Source organism: Myotis davidii, unplaced genomic scaffold, assembly GCF_000327345.1.
Source record: "Myotis davidii unplaced genomic scaffold, ASM32734v1 scaffold89, whole genome shotgun sequence".
NCBI classification, from domain to species: Eukaryota; Metazoa; Chordata; class Mammalia; order Chiroptera; family Vespertilionidae; genus Myotis; species Myotis davidii.
In genome coordinates this window covers 780,021-794,921 of record NW_006300372.1, presented here as the reverse complement: position 1 = coordinate 794,921, position 14,901 = coordinate 780,021, and positions in this window count along the sequence as shown.

The window sequence follows — 14,901 nt, the reverse complement described above, 5'->3', positions numbered from 1 at the left end:
TATTGCTGCTATGAATATTCATGCACAAGTATTTCTTTGAGTACTTGTTCTCAGTTCTCTTGGGTATATACCTAGGAGTGGAATTGCTGAGTCATAAGGTAATTTTGTTTAACTTTTTAAGGAGCTATCAAATTGTTTTCCACAGTGGCTGCACCGTTTTATTTTACATGCTGATTAGGAATGTGCAAGGGCTCCAATGTTGCCACATCTTGGCCAACACTTGTTGTTTTCCTTTTAAAAATTTTATCATAGCCATTTGAGTGGGTGTAAAGTGGTATCTCATGGTGGTTCTGATTTGCATTTCCTAATGACTATGAAGTTGGGTATCTTTTCATGTACTTATTGGCTATTTGCATCTCTTTTTTGGAGAAATGTCTAGCCAAGTCCTTTACCTAGTTTTCAATGGTGTTATATGTTTTTTGTCATTGAGTTGCAAGGGTTCTTTATATATTCTGGATATCAGAATCTTTTTGGATATGCAATTTGCAAAGAAAGAAAGAAAGAAAGAAAGAAAGAAAGAAAGAAAAGTGTTTTTTACTTTCTTGATGGTGTCCTTTGATATACAAGTTTTTAATTTTGGTGAAGTCCAATTTATTCATTTTTTTCTTTTGTTTCTTGTGCTTTTGGTGTCATATTTAAGAAACCATTGTGAAAGCTATGGTCATGAAGATTTACCCTTATTTTTTTCTAAGAGATTTATAGTTTTATCTCTTACATTTAGGTCTTTGATCCACATTGAGTTAATTTTTATATACAGTTTGAGGTAGGGATTCAATTTTCTTCTTCCCCTTCCACTCTGCTTTCCCTTTACGCCCTTCTCCTTCTCCTTCTCCTTCTCCTTCTCCTTCTCCTTCTCCTTCTCCTTCTTCTTCAGCATGTGGATATCCAGTTGTTCTACTATTTGTTGAAGAGTATTCTGTTCCCATTGAATGGTCTTAGCATGCCTGTTGAATATCAACTGACCACAGATATATGAGTTCTCCTTTGGACTCCCAATTCTATTCCATTGATCTATATGCCTATCTTTATGCTCGTATCACGCTATTTTGATTACTGTAGATTTGGAGTAAGTTTCGAAATCAGAAAATGCGAGTCCACCAACTTTGTTATTCTTTTTCAAGATTGTTTTGGCTAGTCTGAGTCCCTTATAAATCTATATGCATTTTCAGGATCAGCTTTTTCATTTCTGCACTGTCAAAGGTCTAAAGGTAGGGCCCAGAAATATTCTGTTTTAAGAAACAGAAGTACACATAACACGAAATTTATCATCTTACCCATTTTAACTGCACAGTTCAATGGTGTTAAGTATATTCACATTGTTTTACAACCAATATCCAGAACTTTTTATCTTGCAAAGCTGAAACGCTATACCCATGGAACAACAGCTCCCTGTTTCCCCTGAAACCCACCATTCTACTTTCAGTTTGTATGAATCTGACCGCTCTAGATACTTCCTTTGAACTATGGTGCTGGAGGAGAGCTCTACAGATAACCAGGACTGACAGAAAGATGAACAAGTGGGTCCCAGAGCAAATGGAGCCTGAAACATCGCCAGAGGCAAAAGTGACAAAAACTGAAGTTGTCCTACTTCAGACACATTCCGAGAGGGCAGTATTCTCCAGAAAAGACAGTAATGCTGGGGAAGGAAAAGAGGAAGACCAAATATGAGGTGGATTGGTCCCATGAGTCTTCAGGAGCTGAGCCGGGCTATTGAGGACAGGACATTATGGACATCACCCATTCATAGGATCACCAGGAGTTAGAGTCAGCTCAATGGCATGTAACATACACAGATACCCCATGTAAGTGTTGTTTTGTGACTTGCTTATTTCACTCAGCATAATGTCCTCAAGTTTCATCCATGTTGTAGCACCTTCTGTATGCTTGCCAACACTTGTTATTTTTTGGTGGGTTCTTTTTTTAATCCTCACCTAAGGATATCTTTCCATTGATTTTTAGAGGGAGTAGAAGGAAGGGGGAGAGACACACAGAGAGAAACATTGATGTGAGAGAGACACATAGATTGGTTGCCTCCTACACAAGCCCTGACCAAGGCCAGAGATTGCCTGCAACTGAGGTACATGCCCTTAACCAGAATCAAACCTGGGCTGATGCTTTATCCACGAGCCAAACTGGGTAGGGCTCTGGGTTTTTTGTTTGTTTATTAATAGTGTGAGCTGATATCTCACTGTGGTTTTGATCTGCATAGGAATCTGCTTTTTTAAAAAATAAACTTTTATTTTGGAACAATTTTTAGATTTGCAGAAAAGTTACAAAGATAGTACAGAGAGTTCCTGTATAACTCTCATTCATTTTCAGTTTCTCCTAATGTTATCATCTTATATTGCCATGGTATTTTGTCAAAACACACACACACACACACACACACACACACACACAGTGACTCTTACATGTAAAGTTTGAGAGCCACTGATTTAGGAGTCAGGAAAGTCCTTCTTGGGAAATACATTCCAACATTACTTGAAAGATAAGTTTAAGTGAATATAGGGAACAGGGTGTGATCCAGACAAAGGGAGCAAATTGTGCCAAAGCCTGGAAGTCATATAGAACTTGGAGCATTTGAGGATAATAAAAATGGCTATAATAGTAATTTATTGATACTTACCATATGCCAAGCATTGATAAGCACTTTAGAACATTACTTTATTTAATTTTTATAGCAATTCTATAAAATCGGAAATGTTATCGTCTCCAGTTTATAGATGAGGTAACCGAAAGTTTCAAGTAACTTGCCCAAGGTCACTCAACTATAAAATGACAAAATCAGGATTTGAACTCAGATCTTTCTTTTCCAAGTCCTTTTCTCCCACCAGGTTCTAGTCAAGTTTAACCATCTGCTTGCAGCAAGGAGCAAAACATAAAACATGTGTCTGCCTCGACCTCCTCCTTGTCTAAGTTTTCCCACTCTCTTTCACAGGCCACTCATCCTTCAGGGCTCAGAGAGGCCTTCTCATTCCAAAGCTGTTCCGTACTATTTCTTATGCCTTCTCATTGAATTGATGGTTGTGTAAATACATGAATAGAAATAAGTCGCGTTAACAATTTGCAATTATATACTTATTTGTGTATTTATTTGTTTACTGTCTCTTTCTCTCTCTCACTATATAGCCAACCCACGTAGGTAAGGATCCAGACTGTTTGGTTCACCTAGTACTAGTAGGTATGTACTGAGCATTTATTGAATAAATGAAGATAGAAACTCAATAAATAATTTTGTTTTTAACTTTTTAAAAATATATTTTTTTATTGATTTCAGAGAGGAAGGGAGAGGAAGAGAGACAGAAACATCAATGATGAGAGAGAATCATTGATCAGCTGCTTCCTGCATGCCCAACACTGGGGATTGAGCCCACAACCAGGGCATGTGTCCTGACCAGGAATCGAACCATGACCTCCTGGTTCACAGGTAGATGCTCAACCATTGAGCCATGCTGGCTGGGCTCAATAAACAATTTTTGGATGTTGAGTGATTTTGATTTTTGAGACAGAAGAAAATCAAATGGATTGTCAGATGTCATTTAAGACATTTGGATTCCCTCTAAAAAAAACTTCAGCCTCATGCCTCCAACTGTCAAACCCTGTAGAAAGTACCAGTGGTTTTTATTCCTCAGAAATAGATATAAAAGACAACTTGGGCCTTAGCTGGTTTGGCTTAGTGGATAGAGTGTCGACCTGCAGACTGAAAGGTCCCAGGTTCAATTCCGGTCAGGGGCACATGCCTGGGTTGCAGGCGTGATCCCCAATTGGGGGCATGCAGGAGGAAGCCAATCAATGGTTCACTCTCATCATTGATGTTTCTATCTCTCTCTCCCTCTCCCTTCCTCTCTGAAATCAATAAAAATGTATTTAAAAAATAAAAGAGAACTTGGTCCTACTTAAGAAACATATCCTTCACTGTTGGGAAGTTCAAATCCTGAGATGGGGTGAGAAGTCTCTATTCAAGAATATCATCAAGAAGAAAATAGAACAACACCCTAACAGCCTCAGATAGTCAACGGCAAGGTGGGAAGGGGCACAGCGACCTCCCCAGCCCTTTACTCACTCTGGGAGTTTGCTTTTCAGCAAAGCACCAGAGAGCTAGCAGTGGCCATGCTGCAGGTGAAGCATAATTGCTCCTATGTCCCCTGGCTCCTCCAGTGTTAAATTAGCTTTATGTCAATACCTCACTGGCAGTTGGGATGAATTATTGAAGCTCATTCACTGAAATGGGCCCAGGTTCTACTTGCTTTATGGAATGAAGTAGAATATGAGCATATTATTCCTGTTTGCCTTGTTGCAGTCAGTACATTTTCAGTCTGTTAATATGAAGGGACTCAGCCCTGACCAGCAGATAACACCAACCTCTGCTTCTCATGAGATCAGCAGAGACAAGCAAAGGGGAAGAGCACACAAACAGGTGTGCTGGCCCCAAACTCACGGGGCTCTTAGTTAACATAATTTCCACTGTAGTCCCCAAACACCAATTCATATACCCATAAGCACATGCAGTCAATCGCCACACACATATATATCCTTGCATACATTCAAAGATTCAATAAAGGCACGCTCACCGAGGGCCCCGGAAGAAAAATATGGAGATGCCAATATTTTAAATAATAATTTTTAAAAAGACTATGCAACTTTTAAAGCTTATCCCCTTCCCTCTCCTTCAACACCAATGCTTCCCTAGCAGGCCTGGCTAGTTTGTCCCCCAACACTTGGCAGACATAGATGATCTGGGATCTCTAAGGTACAAGGTAAGAAACCCAACTGCTGGGGGCTCCTATGTGTGCATGAGAGAACAGTTTTCCTTCTCTGCTCTCACCATGAGATGGTGTATCTGTGGATTTAAGATGTTTCTACTGTTGGCTCCTATGTCAAAATTATTAGTTATAGCTCTGCATTTATCCATACACACATGCACTGACATTCACAGTCACAAGTGTGCATTAGGCTCTCTCTCTCTCTCTCTCTCTCTCTCACACACACACACACACACACACACACACACACACGCACACAGGCCTTCTGGCCACATGGTTGGTTTGGATGCTGCTGAGAAGGCCGCCTGACCCTCTCCGTTGGGTCATATGCCTCTCAGAAATCCCACCATTAATCATTTATCTCTTTGGGAGTCCTAGTTGTCCTAGTTAAGAATCAAATTCCTCTGGTCAAGGCAACACACCATAAAGTTATCATCTAACATTTTGGGAGAAACTCACTCTACCCAGGGCTCCTTCCCCTCCTGGCTGACTGATTCTTACTCATTCTTCAGGTCTGATCTGGCCTTCCCTGCCCCTCCCTTTTCCTCCAGATTAATAAGGGAGATTAAGTTACCCCATTATTCACTCTTATTACTCTCTGTTATTTCCCTTGTATGCACCTAAGTGATTATTTGTGTGATTTTATTTTTTTAAATATGCTTTTATTGATTTCAGAGAGGAAGGGAAAGGGAGAGAGAGACAGAAACATCAATGATGAGAGAGAATCATTGATCAGCTGCCTCCTCCATACCTCTACACTGGGGATTGAGCCCACAACCAGGGCATGTGCCCTGACTGTGAATTGAACTGTGACCTCCTGGTTATAGGTTGATGCTCATCCCCTGAGCCACACTGGCTGGGCTAGTTCCATGATTTTATATGTATAGTTTGTGGTTCTGGTAGACTGAGCACTGCAGTTGGTTAAGGGCTGCTTTCCTCTCAGCTCTTCACTGTACCTCCAGTGCATAGCACAGTGCCTGGTACATAACAGATATTCAATAACATTTAAATGAATGGAGAGTTTGGGGAGAGGAGCAAAGAAGGAGGGAAAGGGGCACCAGAAGTCAGAGCAGATGGTCCCAAACTGCTTTGATTTGGGCCTCTGAATATCACCAGTCTCTCCCTTCCTCACCTGCCAGGGAGATATCATGTCCCCTTCCTGGGCAGTACCGATGGAACCAGAGGGACAGCACTAGGACTCAGGGAACAGAGACTTCTCATCTGTAGAAAACAGGTTTGAGGAACATCCTGGCCTGGTCTGGCTCCCCACTTTCCCACAATGTGACTAAGAGCTCATATTTCTGGAGCAAGCCTTGCATGAGGAACCCTCTCTTCTAGATAATTCCTGGTAAGATGGACGATGTTTGTTGCTGAGACTATATGGTATCAATAACAATAACAAAAATTCTATCAGCTATAAGGTTACTATATGCCAGATACTGGGCTAAACATTTTATACATATTTATATATAATTATATCAATTAATTATCAACCATCTTATGAGGTAAGTACACATTATTCCCATTTTACAGATGGGGAATAAGCTCAAAGATGTTGGCCCAAGGCCACACAACTAGAAAGCAACTGAGCCAGGGCAGGACTCTTGAGGCCACACTTTTACCCACTGGCATATACTACCTTCCACTTTAAGCCCATGAGGAGATGCTAGCCCAACCCTTATCCCTAGCCTTTCCTACCCACTCAGCAGATAGAAACTGATATCATTTGTGGACTGGGGATTTATTTGGGTCTTGGAAGCTGCCACTATTTCCTTGTCCTGGAAGCACCTGGACTGGGCTCTTGATTCCTAGAGTCAGAGAAGAGGAGATGCCAAAACCTTTGGAATCACAGGAAGAAGCAGATACAGGCAGCTGGAAGGTGCCAGTTCCTCGATGTTCCCAACAGAACACTCCTGGGCTCAGGCTCTCCTGCTTGAGAGATGGGCTCACGTTAATCTTCCCTCTGCACTTCTCTGCTCCCCGTAGTGATCCTGAGGGCTCATCACTGGTCTCAAGGCAGGTGACAGGTGAGCCACATCGGGCCACAAAAAACCAAAACCAGTCCGTGTGGGGAAGGAGCAGCCGCTGAGCATGGGCCCCCTTTTTTGGGACTGCACTTGGGGCCCCGGTTGTCTACAGCCCCTTCCAGGAAGTGAGCACTGTCCGGGACATTGGATCATGGTCTCTCCCCTGCCTCTCTCTCCCTAGTGCACTGACTGCAGCTTTGCTCCTCCAGTGACTCGCAGAGCCTGAACTCTATGCCCCACGTTAGGCCTGGAATCACTAAGACTTCAGAGGTCCCCGACCTCGTGTGGAAGAAGTTTGGTCTGCTTCAGATGATTTCTGGCTCAGCCTTTCAACCTGCACTGATCCTGGTGTTACCCGCTTTCGTCTGTGAACTCCTGGAGGGCAGGGTCTAAATTAGTGTTGACTGTGGCCAGTTGGCATGTGTCCACCATTCCTACTTTCTTCTACTATGCTGCAGAAACTCGAACGCTGGAATGCATTTCCCTAACTCCCTTGTAATTAAGTGCACTTGTGTGGCTAGAAGGCAGAAAGGAGGGAGAGGCCTTCTTTCTGCTATTTTTGGCTTTCTGCTGGCAAACAGGATCCTGGAGACATGAGGTTCTCCTGTGAGAGCCACTCCAGCTTCCTGGTCTCTTCTTTCTAATTTCTAGAAGGCAAATCTCTGGCAGTGAGCTCTTTAATTCAGCGATTCTTTTTGAGTCTCCATCTTTCTGATCATGGTCTAAGTATTAGTTCTCCTAGTATTATTAGCTCTCTAGGTACAGTTTCTTGCAGTACGTAGAGAGCTAATTCCACAAGTCTTTTTAATGTTTTTTGCAAACACTTAATTCCCTATGTTAAATTCCCTTCAGTTTAAAATACCTACAGTAGTTTCTAATTTTTTTGCACTGAACCAAGCTCTCAAAGAGTTGTGAAATGATTTCTTCCAGAAACTGGAAAACAACAACAACAAGATACATATAAGCATAGCCCATGGACACAGACAACAGTGTGGTGATGGCCAGAGGTAGAGGGGAGGGGACTGGGTGGGGATGGGTAAAGGGGGGAGGGAATGGGGGACATCCGTAGTAGTGTCAACAATAAATTTAAAATAAATAAATAAATTCTTGTAGTATAAAAATAAATTTAAAAAGCAAGACTGGTGCAGGGTAGGAAGCTAGTGAACAGAGACACATTATGATAAACCAGCTTCTCTTACTGACAACCAGCAGGCTTTCCCATTCAGGGTATAACAAAGATAGAGGCAGGGGCACGTAGGTAGGTAAGCAAATAAACAGACTTATATTTCAAGAGTTGTATGAGTCAGACATAGGGGATAGATAGGCAATTAAACACACAGTGCAAATGTGGGAGTTCAGAATTGGCTATAGATCCACCATGGAATGTGAATTAATGTGTGTGATCCTTAGACAGACAGACAGACACACACACACATACACATACACACATACACAGACACACACTCTAGTTTAAAAATTCAAGCCCTTTATTTACTACTAGAGGCCCAGTGCACGAAATTCGTGCACTGGGGGGTGGGAGTCCCTCAGCCCAGCCTGCCCCCTCTCACAGTTCGGGAACCCTCAGGGCAGTGGTTCTCAACCTTCCTAATGCCACGACCCTTTAATACAGTTCCTCATGTTGTGGTGACCCCCATAAATTATATTATTTTCGTGTGTGTGTGTGTTGGTTGGGGGGGGTGTTTGTGTGTGTGTTTGTCTGCTGGGGCCTGCCCCCAGCCACGCCAGAGAGGCTTGGAGCAGGCGCCCCTCTGTGTTGATAGCTAAGGCTTGAGCAGAGCCAGGCCCCTCCTCCTGAGCTGGTTGTGACTGTGAGGAAGTCTTGACCTCATTTGCATATCACACACACACACACACACACACACACACATGATGGCCCCACATGGGATGAAGAATTATATAAAAGGTAAAGGATGCATGTCTGTTAGGAAGATAAGAATCAAGGTGGATGATAAGACTGCAGTGAAAGAAGAAAGAATGGAGTGGGAATAATGAAGAAAGAGCTGGAAGTAGGTGGGACGGTATAATGGAGTGAACTTAAATTTAAAGGAGGGAAGGAGGTGAATGAAGGAGTGTTTGAGGGCAGATAAGCAAGAAAACCAATATCTTTACTCCTGGAAAACTTAATCTCTAATACACAGTTTCTGGAAAACAGTAGGTATTACATTTACATTTACTGAGCTGAAGAACAAAGGGAGGATGGGAGGCAGGATCGGACAGGATGGAGTGTGTGTGCACTAATAACTACTAATATTTGCCAAGTTTTACCATGAGCCAGGTACTCTGCTAAGCACTTTACATGCACGATCACTTTAAATCCACACAAGCACTCTGTGAGGCATTAAACTGCCTCATTTAATAGATGAAGGAACTGAGTCTCAGGTAGCTTAAGTACTTACCCAAAAATCACACAGGTAGTAAGTGGCAGTTAGGATTTAAATTCTGACTTGTCAGACTTCAAAACCAGTGTTTTTTTTACCACTACATTATATGTTTTACCTGCTGAGTTAAGGGTAGGTTCGTATTCCACCCTCCTACCTGTCCACCCACACCCCCCACAAAAGTTTAGAGGGAACCCTAGGGACATGGTCCCAAACCTGGCCTATCAGAGAGAAGACTAGCAGGGGAGGGATGGGAGCAGGCGGCTGGGGCCAGGCCAGGCCCCCTGTCTGGGGAGGGACCATATTAAAGCCTCATCTTCAACAACACAAAGAAAAACAATTTGAAACTTAATCATCTCCCAGAATTATGATCCCTCCCCACAGCAGGGAGCACATTAGCAGAGCTGAGAAATGATAATTCAGCAGCCCCCATTGGAGGATGGAGGGGAGAGGGAGGGAAACAGAAACAGAGGCAGCAGGGAGAGCTGGGGGAAGGGAGAGGCAAGGGCCTGACCTCTCAGAATCCCAAGGGCGTGGCCTGGAGGCACTTGACCCTTCAGTTCTGTGGAGATAGGGCAAGGGTCAAGTTGCTCCTTGCGTTAGTTCTCAGCATCCATGTCTCCCATGTCTGGACCTGCCCTCGTGCCCACGCAGGCCAGGTGTGATTTGTGCCTTAGCCAGGGTGAAGGCGAGCCTCCGAGCCCCCACGGCTGGCTCTGAGCACCCTGTAGTCTGAGGGCGCCTAGGCGAAATCCGCGGTCCGTCAGGACCCGAGGTGCTGGACAGCTCCCAGTCCCAGAATAGCTTCGCTGGAGTTAGCGGGACGGGTGGGGCCGGGCTTCCCCCGCGCCCCGCAGTCCCCACCCTCAGGAGTCGCGCGAAGGCTTCTGGGAGCTAGTGAGGGAAAGGGCTCGGGGTCGTGAAGGGGTCCCGGTGGAGATCTGTTGGGGACCTGGACACTGGAGCCCTGGGGGCAACTTCTCCAGACGCATTCCTTCCTTCTGAGGCGAGACCCCCCGCTGCCCCCACCACGTCCCCCGCACCCCGCCGGGGACAATGGCGCCTTCAGCCCCCAGAGATGAATGGAGCCTTTGAGAGCCGCACGCCACGGGGTCAGCGGCGGCCACCGGGTCCGGGGCTGTCCAGACTCCAGAGCACGCTGGAGGGAGGAAGGCATTCTATGGTCCCTGTCTTAGAGACTGGCGGCTCTCAGGAAAGATCCATCCCGGATAAGGCAGGCAGCTCATGGTTAAAAATAAAATGATTGGGGGTTGGGGGAGAAAACCCACCTTCCTGTACCAGGAGAGAAACTGTTGTACCTCCTCCTCAGGAGGACAGAATCTAGGCAACTTCTACTACCTCTCCTCTTCCCGAATCAAGGCCCCACCTTCCCTTTGGAGGGGGCAGCTCCCTCTTCTCTCAGTGCCCATGTCCCTTCCTCTGTGTCTGCCTGCGGTCTGGTCTCTCCTCCCTGCTCCTCTCTCCCTTCCTCTTCCCGCAGTGCACAGACTACCCGGTTTCTATAGAAACAGGCCGAGGAAGGCTCTGCCTGGAGGCCAAGGCCAGTACTGCTCTTGAGGGGGATGGAGGAAAGGGATGGAAAGTGAGGGGCAGAAGGTGAGTTCTGGAAGGGGAGGAAACCTGTTGAGAGTGAGACTTTCACTGTTGGGGTGGGGAGGCAGGGGCATCAGGAAGGGGGGCCCAGGAGGTAATTGTGTGATGTGATCGAGGCAGACTTGAGGGGCTCCTTCTTGCTCCCCCAGTTCTCGGTGCTCCAGACATCTAGACAAGCTCCCTCAGAGGGAAATTAGTGGGCAAATAAGTCAGGAAGACAAGTGGTACCAAGAGCTCTGCCTCTTCCTGTTCACATGAGGCTCCATCATTTCATCCTTCCTGGGGTATAAGCCCACTTGAAAGGAGGGCCCCCCAGGAAGCTGGAGGGGAAATGGAAGTGGGTGTGAGTGTACAGGGCTGTTCAGGAACGTCTCTAGGCACCTGGGGCTGGAGGTGGCCAGCAGCCTAGGCGTGCCACACACTTCTTCGGCACCCCTCCCTAGTCCCTCCACTGAGGAGTTGGGGTGGTTCTGGAGGTTGCAGCCGCTGCCCTTCTGTCCATCAGTCAGGATTTGACTATGGAAATAAAAAGTAGAGGTGGTCCAGTAGGGGTTGGGAGCAGAGAAATCAGAAGCCTGAGGAAGGAGGAGCCGGGAGAGGGATGGGTGGGTGCAGATGTGTGTGTGGCTAGGGCAGGTAGGGAGTTTCTTAGAGGCTTGACTCTCAGCTCCTGGGAAGTGAGTCCCAGCCCTCACACCCTCCCAATGCTCCCATCTCAGGCAAAGCTGCCTCTTGGGCAGGGACCACTGGAAATCTTGGAGTCCTGGGAGAATGTGTTGGGGGGGGGGCGCTTGGAAAGGAGCCTCCCAGGTTATCAGAAGGTTCAGCAAAGCTTCCCTGGGAAGAGGGGATAGTGAAAGGCGTCTGTTGGGAACCTGGGATTTCCTGGACCCGAGCCATCAGCTCTCCCTTGACTATAGTCCCCAGCACAGCCGTTTTGGTGTTTGCTTATTTTGGTTATTTTTTGATCAGATATTTTGGCACTGTGCACACTGCCTCCTGTTGTCATGGCAGCCATGACAGGGGCTGAGAAACCGTGAGAAAAATACCAAAATTAATGAGTGAGCGAAAGTGCAGCCGAGAGAAAAACAAGGTTAAAAAAAGAGTTAAAACAGTAATGAAAACAGGCTTCCCAGCTCCACAGCAGAGCAGCTGCGGAAGCCTCCCCAGAGTGGCAGCCCCTGCTCAGCCTCCTGGCATCTCCCAGACCGCAAGGCAGAATTCACTTGCCTTCTCCCACCCAGTCAGCCACAGACCCAGCAGCGGCCACTCGGAGCTGTCCCAAGCACAACCGGAGATCGGTGTCAACAGCAGATCAGCTCCCATCTCAGGTAGCATCCTGCCTCCCAGAACAGCATCCCAGGGAACAGCTTCTCATCTCCTAGGCAACGCAGTCTGGGCTTCAGCCCCCACACAACAGTGGTCCAGCTATATTACCAGGAAATGGCCTCCCGGCTACACTCGAGCTTCAGAGCTATGGCTGCACGCATAATAGCACCCCAGCTAGAGTCCTGCATACAGTAACAGCCCAGCCACAAGCCTGGGCAACAGCATCTTAGCTATAACCAATCACTGTATGCTGTCATCACAGCTATAGCTTCAGGACCAATAGCATCCCAGCTACAGTCTTATACACAACAGTAGCTTGTTCTTATCCCAGGTAACAGCCTTCCTCCCAAGTACAGGCTCCTAGCAACAGCCTCTCATCTCCTAGGACCTAGGCAATGGATCCACTATAGCCCCACTTACGTCATGTTTGCAGAGAACGGGTTCTCAACTATCGCCAGTCTCTGGTGTGATGGCCTCACACCTACAGCTTCAGGTCCAATGGAATTTCAGTTACAGCCCTTCCTGCAACATGTACACAAGAACACACACACACACACAGTTTGGCAACAGCCTCTTTGGTAATCTGATTATTCTGGCTGTAGCCGAGGCACACAGTATCACAGCATCACAACAGTGTTCCAACTGCAATCAGAGGCAACAGCTTTTCTGTTACAACGCCAGGCCCTACAGTGTCCTAGTCCTCGTGGCTACATCCCATGTCACAGCAAGAGCCTTAGGCCACAAACATCCCAACCACTCCCACATCTAGAATCCCCCAGGCTTCAATCCCAGGCCACAGTCTCAGCTGGAATCTTAGGCTCTGTCAGTTTCAGGAGCCCGCAATTCTCTACTTGCCAACCTGGTTCTCCTCCCAGTTTGGTCTGGGGCCAGGAGGCTGGCTTCTCTCCCCTTCAAGTGCCACCTCCCAGTCCCTGTCCTTTGCCAGCCCCCCTTCCTGGGCAAGTCAGCTCTGATCCCCATATCTATATTGCAGGCTTGGTCCCCCACAGAGCCCAGCCTGGCAGCTGGGTAGAAGTGGATAGGGGCAGGGAGAAGAATGGGCACACCCTGGTTTGACCTGGCCTAGTTCTGCTCCTACCACTTGGTGCAGGATTTGGGTTTGATGGTGGTGAAGCAGGGAGGACGAAGGAGAACATCTGGGAGATTAGCATTTCCTGCCCAGCTCTGCGGCTGCCTATCTTGCTCAGCCCTGAGCAAGGGAGGAGAACAGAGGAGCCTTTGAATGGCTCCCAGCAAGCAGACCAGGGAGGGCTTGCTGCAGTGGGCAGCAGGCACATGCTGGGGGCAGGGAGGCTGGGCAGCTCCTCTGTGGGAGATTTCTTCTCTCTGGGCCACTGATTCCTTCCTTGGAGCTGTGCGCAGTGATGGGGAGAGTATGAGTTTTGCAGGGGGCAGAGAGCAGCCACTTAGAGGACAGATTCTCCTTTCACTAGTTCACCCTACCTCTCATCCAGAGCCCCTGTCCTGGGCTCCTGGGGCTGAGGGCTGGGGGTGGGGACTAGATCAAGGCCTAGGCCAGAAAAGAAGTGCAGTTGAGGGGGGCTGCTCTGGGAGAGATCGTGGGCAGTCCTTGCTTGCCTCCTTAGCTGGCCAGAAATCCTGCCCTTACCCAGAAGAGTGTTCCAGAGAGGCCAGGTACGAGAAGGGGAGGGAGCAGAGGAAAGAAACAAGGGTTAGAAGAGTAGTATGGATGGGAAAATGGGGGAGGACAAGGAGGAGGAGTTAGAGGCTATGGCAAATAGAGGCCCAGCAACCTGTCATCCCATAATAGGTCTTTCCACACCCAGCGCCAGGCTTTGCCAGGAACAGACTTCCTCATCCTTCTGACCTAGAACACCTTGCCGATGCCTCTAGCTGGCAAAAGGCGGGAGGTCATATTGAACTGGGGCACTTGGGAGCCTGGGGTATACAAACCTTGAGCTAAGGGAAGGGAGTTCCCCAGCTGCTCCGAGAGCTCTAGATGGCGCCAGAGAGCCAGAGCCGAGCGAGAGAAACAAGAGTATCCAAATGTGTAAGACACTGCGTGTGACGCCGTGCGATTCGGTGAGTGTGAGTGTGACAGGGAACGTGTGGCACTGCGAGGGCATGTGACACTGCGCGGCCTTGCGGGGCAGGGACCCGCGTGACTCTGGGCGAATGTGTGTATCTCACTGGTAAATGTGTGGGGCCACAAACTCCCTGTCGCCCTGAGGGCAGGTGATGGGGGGACCCTCAAATAGCCCGACTCAGACACGTCACCTCATTCTCACACTTGCATATTCCCCCATTCTCATTCTAGAGGAGGCCCCAGTCCCATAACCCTCCACTTCTAAAGGTCCCCTCCACAGCCCCACCTCTACGGTGAGCTGCGGCCACCGAGGCTGACCGCTCTGCGGCTCCAGCCAGAGGGGGAGGGGTGGACTTCCCCGAGCGCAGTGGGAAGGGAGGGCCACACGGGGTGATCGGGGGTCCTGGCGGGAAGAGGATGGATCTGGAGAAGCAGATGTCCATGGAAGAAGGCACTGGGGGAGACACTTCCTCGGCCTCGACTTCCCGGGGGACAGGGTAGGGACAGGTGTTTGGTGAGGTTAGGAAGGGAATTCGGGAGGGTCCCAGATGGGGGCTCGGGTAGGATATGTGTAAAGTGAAGAGCCAGGGGTCGCCCTGTGTATCCGGGCCCCGGATAGTGGAAGACAGCAAAGGAGGTTCCTGGCTTTGGGGGATCAGTGCTCGGGGGCCCCCTCCCAGTGGGACCAGAGCGTCTGGAGC